The following is a 7,756-nucleotide window of genomic DNA, read 5'->3' as shown; positions in this document are numbered from 1 at the left end:
CGGTCAGCCTCCCCAGCCCGCTCCGGTTAGCCTCCCCAGCCTGCTCCGGTTAGCCTCCCCAGCCTGCTCCGGTCAGCCTCCCCAGCCTGCTCCGGTTAGCCACGATCCCACCACGCCTGACTGCCTGGAGTGGAGAGAGAGAGGAGACAGGAAGTACCGTAAGGTTCCAGCAAGCCGGCTACATCTGTGTCATCAGTGTATGTCAGTCAATCAATAATTGAACGAAGTTGTATGCATAAAGCCCATTTATCATCAACAGTTGTCACAAAGTGCTTTTACAGTGTTTTGCACAATGCATATAAGTTGGTAGCATTCATTTGGCAAACAACTACAGGATAGATAGCCTGTGAAATCTGCAACATTTCATTGTAATAACTACCCAGTGAAAACTAGTTGACATGACGTCGTTATACCTAGAAACTGTCACATCATTTAGTTGACATGACGTCGTTATACCTAGAAACTGTCACATCATTTAGTTGACATGACGTCGTTATACCTAGAAACTGTCACATCATTTAGTTGACATGACGTCGTTATACCTAGAAACTGTCACATCATTTAGTTGACATGACGTCGTTATACCTAGAAACTGTCACATCATTTAGTTGACATGACGTCGTTATACCTAGAAACTGTCACATCATTTAGTTGACATGACGTCGTTATACCTAGAAACTGTCACATCATTTAGTTGACATGACGTCGTTATACCTAGAAACTGTCACATCATTTAGTTGACATGACGTCGTTATACCTAGAAACTGTCACATCATTTAGTAGACATGACGTCGTTATACCTAGAAACTGTCACATCATTTAGTTGAAAGGACGTCGTTGTAATGTCAACCAGTTTTGCCTGTTTGCTAACCTAATGAAGTCATTCCCGCTGATGCTGGACTCCCAGACATATCTTCACCATCTAGTCCAACTCTGGACAGCTGCACTCGTACAGGTCTCTGCGGCTGGTATGGTATGGTTAAATAAATCCTAGAAGGAAACATAAAGCCTGTAGAGAGGCAGGTAGCCTTGTGGTTAGAGCATTCTGGTGGGCGTGACAATAAAACATACATCTAATTTAAATAAATCTAGAGTGGGGGTAACATTACAAAGTTATGCGGTGCCTTCAAAAAGTATTCATACTCCAACTTATTCCACATTTTGTTGTTTCAGCCTGAATGAACATAAAAATTTAAAAAATTGGACTAATTTATTGTAATTGAAATACAGATCTCAGTTACATGCATTAAGATCCCGTCTGATGTCACTTTTCATGATAACCTCGAAAGAACAGATCAGAACAACAGTTTAGTTCAGTTCATTAACTACATGATAAATGATTACTTTTACCAATTATTCTTAATACACATATCTATACATATCTCAAAGAGAACATCAAAACATTCTATTGAAACTATTCTTTCAAATTGGTTTATACTCCCCATCTCACTGTCAACTCCATCGTAGAGCCAAGGATCAAGAAGTTAGACCTATACCCCTCGGGAATAGAACAAAACAAACACAACAATACAATACACTCAACAATACAATACACTCCTTCACATATCACTTAAGGTGTATAACTTCAAACCCTCAAAAAACTGAATCCTCCCCCATGTTTTACACACATCTCTCCGTATGAGAGTAATGTAAAACTAAACTGAAAAAAAATATAAAACAACATTTCAACTAACCTAATCAAATTAAAATCACTAAACTGAAAAAAACTCCACAAAGAAAAATGATTTAACCCCTATGGTCATAGGAAAATAGACTTAAAGCAGCATACCCTTAGTTAAAAGCAATGCCATCTCCTTCTTCACAGTGGTCCAAATTACAAATATGGCTAAGAACTATAAACTCAAACATATTTACCAATTACACAAATTATCATGAAAGCAGTATTACAAATGACCATAAATTCATTATCCAAATGGCTTTCCAATGCGGGTGATCAAGCCACAACGGAAGGTCATCAGAAAGTCATAGGTCATACAAAACCCTTCAAAGCAGTGTTTTTCACTATATTAAAAAATTGCAAACAATAGTCAAATAGTTCCTACATGTTGTATCCCAGGTTCCCAGAACATTCCTTTCTCAAAATAATTCCCAGAAAAAACACAAAACACCCAGAAAAAAACAAAGTGAACTATAAACAAACCTAATGATAATTCCACTGTACCTCAAATCATTAATATTTATCAACAACAAGTGTATTTGTGTGTAATTAAAACTCAGAAAATAAAAACTAATTAAAATCCCATGTGCGTGAGTGCCCCTTTAAGATACTTTTGCACTAAAACAAAAACTTCCAGGCCCTTTGGTGTGGTAGTGTGGTAGTTTTTGGACCTCAATCTCACTCACTCTCCCCAAGAGTATAGTCCCTGGAAACATTCCAAAGAGAGACAATGAAATACCCATTTTCCCAGAAAAAAACACAAAACACTTTGTTAATATTTATTGTACTACTTCGATTCAGAAACTCAAAAGTGAACTATAAACCAAACCTAATGATAATTCCACTGTACCTCAAATCATTAATCATATGTGTTAATCAACAACAATGTATATGTATGCTTAATTGATAATATAATAATAATAATATAATAATATAATAATATATGCCATTTAGCAGACGCTTTTATCCAAAGCGACTTACAGTCATGTGTGCATACATTCTACGTATGGGTGGTCCCGGGGATCGAACCCACTACCCTGGCGTTACAAGCGCCATGCTCTACCAACACAGCTACACAGGACCACAACATGTTACCCTTAGATACAATTATCCTTACTATATAAATATTTTTTCCTCTGCGTAAGAAATCAGTAATTTAATCCCAGACATTAAATAAAAATGTAGACGTGTTCTCCCATGTCTCCATCAATTTACATATTTAGATAATTTCCATCCATCCCGGAAGAAAGAATCCTACTCAAACACATCAGAATACAATGTTTAATTCAGTTAAATCTACTCCTAAAACAAACAATAAACAAATAAACAAACCACAAATCAGCAATCTAATAATTTCAACCTGTTGATATAAATTTAGTAACAACTATTCTGATTTTTAACTTAGGTAACTGTCTTCTCTATTGATACAGTAATTTAAATACGACTCAATTCTCAATACATTATTCCAGCAGATAATTTAGTGAACAGACATCGTCTTGCATCAAAATTCACTTCGTCATTATTTTAAGTTGAATGAATTAGTCTATCAATTTAACCTAAACAATCTATTAAAAACGTTCAATTTATCCCTTCTATCAATTTGAACCAAACAAGCTATTAAAACTTTCAGTTTATATCTTATACAAACACTAGCGACCATAACTTTCCAGCAAAACATACAAATTGATTATTTTACAATCAAAAACTCAGAATTCAGTTGGCGCATTGACTGGTAAACAAACCTGGGCCTCCTGCGTGGCAGGCGAGAATCCTACCACTGAATCACCAATGCTATATAAATGACTAAGATTCTCCAGAAATAAACCCACTTTACAAGTAATATCAAGACACGTCACTATCGGCAATTCCCAGAAAAATAATAGCCCAAGTTTAATAGTACAAACGTTACTCCAGCTATGATTCTCAAATGCCAAATGAATAGATGAGCAATCAAAGAATAAAATCGACAGTTAATGACTAGGAAAGAGATATTGCGCCTTTTAATAAAAGTAGATTATGTTTACTTATGCAACGTATTTCAATTACTTTACTACACCACATTAATCACGCAATGATAATTAGTTTGATGGAAAACCTTAGGCTTTGTACGACATTATAAATTACGTCGAGAGTCCTTCGAATTCTCTTTAACTTTATGGAAAACAGTTTATTCAATAAATCCCGCAACTTCTCTCATACTGGGAAGAAAAATTATAACATGTTCAGACTTCAAGGGCAGTTTAATTTCAAATGTTTCACCCAGAAGGAGATAATCCAATATGCGTTTTATAGTTACATCGTTAGGGTAAGATAACCAAAAGTGGACACACTCTAATCAGTTTCTAGAGGTCAATTTCACAGATTTTGTAGACTAGTTTAATAGTGCTTAAACCCTCATCTTTATCAAATTATCAATTTTTAAGATACCAACTCAAAACCTACGTAAGTCTACGAATGGGTGGTTTAAATTGTATGTAATTATTCTCAGCATTACTTTATCAAATCTCTAGTAATTGATTATACACACATACAATTTATCATAATTTCAAATAATTCACAGAATCCATATCAAACATAAGAAATCTTAGGTACTCACACAGAACTTTAAGGATCACCCACACAGGATTGGTCAGACATCCACACAGAACATCAGAACACAAAAAGGTTACCCACACAACCTTTTGTCAACCTACCCCGCTCACACAGAACGGTCCGACAGCTATTACCTAGTGATCCCATAACAAAATACTCACACAGAGTAACCCAGGGCATACCTGGCTAGCACAGAGTAACCCAGGGCATACCTGGCTAGCACATATAAAATAATTGGAATTCACCACTGAGGGTCACTTAGACAATCACACAGATGCACAGAATGAGGTCCTTCTTCCAATAGGGCTTCACCAAATACCATGTTTCACTCAGAACACACAGTCACCTGGCCCCTCACCCCTACAGACCGCACCAATCCACACTGTGATCGATTCAGTGTCAGGACAGCTCTTGGTCACTCACAACCGGACAGTGGCAGAGTATCTTTTGAGTCCACACACTCTCAGATTCCTCTCCTCTGACTCGGCCCTGCTTACGCCGCCAAGGTTCCTTCCTTACAAAGGAATTCACGCTCAGAGTATACGTAACAGGCATATTTAAAAAAAACTCTACTTCAAATCTGTGTGTGGTTTGCTCACCTTTAAAAAACTTTAAAAAACTCAGTTCGAGATGTGGTATCCACTCGGCTCACTTCTTCTCAGATCAAAGGTTGGTCCATCTGCTTCATTCCCGAAGTGTGGTTTCCCTAAGATCCCAAGTTTGGGGGATCCCTCGTGCACGATTTATTTACCTAGATCGTCAGGAACGGTCACCGAGTGAAGATTCACATCCCATCCTCGTCGCCAAATGTAGTGGAAATTTCCTGTATTACCAAATCATGAGAGCAAACCACACACAAGTCAGAGTTATCATAAAGTCCATCTTTAATTGTATAAACTCCATCACAACCCTGTGACTCACAGATTAATTCAGTGTCTATAAATGAATTCTCTGAGAGTCCTTACAAAACAGTTCTTAGTATCATTTATAGCCAAGACACACCCATCTCAACTCACATGACGAATAACAGATCTTAGGAACATTACAAAGGAAGACTTTACTTGAGAGAGGAGTATCCCATAGCCAGACAGCATTAGCTATAAATTATCGTTCAGTTTGCTCTCCTAAAACAAGGTTCTACTTCTCGTTCTTGGTACAACATAGTACCAAGACATTATCTCATCCACTAGCATATATCAAATACACCCCTCCTGGACAGGATCACAGAGACACAGTGACTGGCACACAGACATTGTGGAGCCAAGAGATAATTGGTTCCCCCTCAATCACCCCTTCACATGGTTTAAAAGATATGTTTACATATGAAGACAAGCTTGACTTCTCCCCTTTCTGTGGCCCAAGTAACTGAACCCAGGACAGAGAAAGGATAACTGCAAATGGCCCCCACTATAGTACAACAAGATACATTCTAAATGTTAAGTAACTCACAAGCATATAATGAAGATAAAACATCTTATCTATGTTACCCAACTATTCTGATTAATTCCCAACAACAGTCAGTATCTGGTGTGGCCACCAGCTGCATTAAGTACTGCAGTGCATCTCCTCCTCATGGATTGCACCAGATTTGCCAGTTCTTGCTGTGAGATGTTACCCAACTCTTCCACCAAGGCACATGCAAGTTCCCGGGCACTTCTGAGGGGGAATGGCCATAGCTCTCACCCTCCGATCCAACAAGTCCCAGACGTGCTCAATGGGATTGAGATCCGGACTCTTCAATGGCCATGGCAGAACACTGACATTCCTGTCTTGTAGGAAATCACGCACAGAACGAGCAGTATGGCTGGTGGCATTGTCATGCTGGAGGGTCATGTCAGGATGAGCCTGCAGGAAGGGTACCACATGAAGGAGGAGGATGTCTTTCTTGTAACTCACAGCATTGAGATTGCCTACAATGACAACAAGCTCAGTCCGATGATGCTGTGACACACCGCCAAAGACCATGACGGGCCCTGCACCTCCAAACCGATCCCGCTCCAGAGTACAGGCCTCGGTGTAACGCTCATTCCTTCGACAATAAACGCGAATCCGACCATCACCCCTGTTGAGACAAATCCGCATCTCGTCAGTGAAGAGCACTTTTTGCCAGTCCTATCTGGTCCAGCGACAGTGGGTTTGTGTCCATAGGCGACGTTGTTGCCGGTGATGTCTGGTGAGGACCTGCCTTACAACAAGCCTACAAGCCCTCAGTCCAGCCTCTCTCAGCCTATTGCGGACAGTCTGAGCACTGATGGAGTGCGTTCCTGTTGTTGCCATCCTGTACCTGTCCATCCTGTACCAGGTGTGATGTTTGGATGTACCGATCCTGTGCAGATGTTGTTACACGTGGTCTGCCACTGTGAGGATGATCAGCTGTCCGTCCTGTCTCCCTGTAGTGCTGTCTTAGGCGTCTCACAGACATTGCAATGTATTACCCTGGCCACATCTGCAGTCCTCATCTGCAGCCTAAGGCACATTCACGCAGATGAGCAGAGACCCTGGGCATCTTTCTTTTGGTGTTTTTCAGTCAGAAGAAAGGACTCTTTAGTGTTCTAAGTTTTCATAACTGTGACCTTAATTGCCTCCCGTCTGTAAGCTGTTAGTGTCATAACGACCGTTCCACAGGTGTGTGTTCTTTAATTGTTTATGGTTCATTGAACAATCATGGGAAACAGTGTTTAAACCCTTTACAATGACAATCTGTGAAGTTATTTGGATTTGTACGATTTATCTTTGAAAGACAGGGTCCTGAAAAAGGGGACGTTTCTTTTTTTTGCTGTGTTTATCTGCTGACTTATATACACGGGTCCTGGATATTTTTGTACTGCTGATCTACGACCAGCTCTTCCTACCAAAACCAAAACCTCAAACACTTTCAGTTAAACAAAAAACGGTTTCTTGACCAGGTGTTAACATATATTAGCCATCTATAATTTAGCCCAAACAACTACCTCTTCCCCTACTGTATTTATTTATTTAGCTCCTTTGCACCCCCCCTTTTCACATTCTTCCACTGCAAATCTACCATTCCAGTGTTTAACTTGCTATATTGTATTTACTTTGCCACCATGGCCTTGTTTTTGCTTTTACCTCCTTTATCTCACCTCATTTGCTCACATCGTATATAGACTTATTTTTTTCTACTCTATTATTGACTGTATGTTTGTTTTACTTCATGTGTAACTCTGTGTTGTTGTATGTGTCAAACTACTTTGCTTTATCTTGGCCAGGTCGCAATTGTAAATGAGAACTTGTTCTCAAATTTGTCTACCTGGTTAAATAAATGTGAAGAAAAAATAAATAAAAATAATAATAAAAATAAAAATCATTGTAACTAAACGTAACAATACGGAAGAGTATAGAAAGGGTTCCAGTTCATAGGAATCACGATTCACGCTGCGCAGAAAGGCATATCGGTGGCGGATAAGGTTGGAGCTGGAACAAACTGCGACTCACTGCTGCCCCCCGCTGGACAGCATGATCCCT

This window comes from Oncorhynchus gorbuscha, linkage group LG06 (assembly GCF_021184085.1).
Source record: "Oncorhynchus gorbuscha isolate QuinsamMale2020 ecotype Even-year linkage group LG06, OgorEven_v1.0, whole genome shotgun sequence".
In the NCBI taxonomy this organism is placed as follows: Eukaryota; Metazoa; Chordata; class Actinopteri; order Salmoniformes; family Salmonidae; genus Oncorhynchus; species Oncorhynchus gorbuscha.
This window is presented reverse-complemented; position numbering follows the sequence as displayed.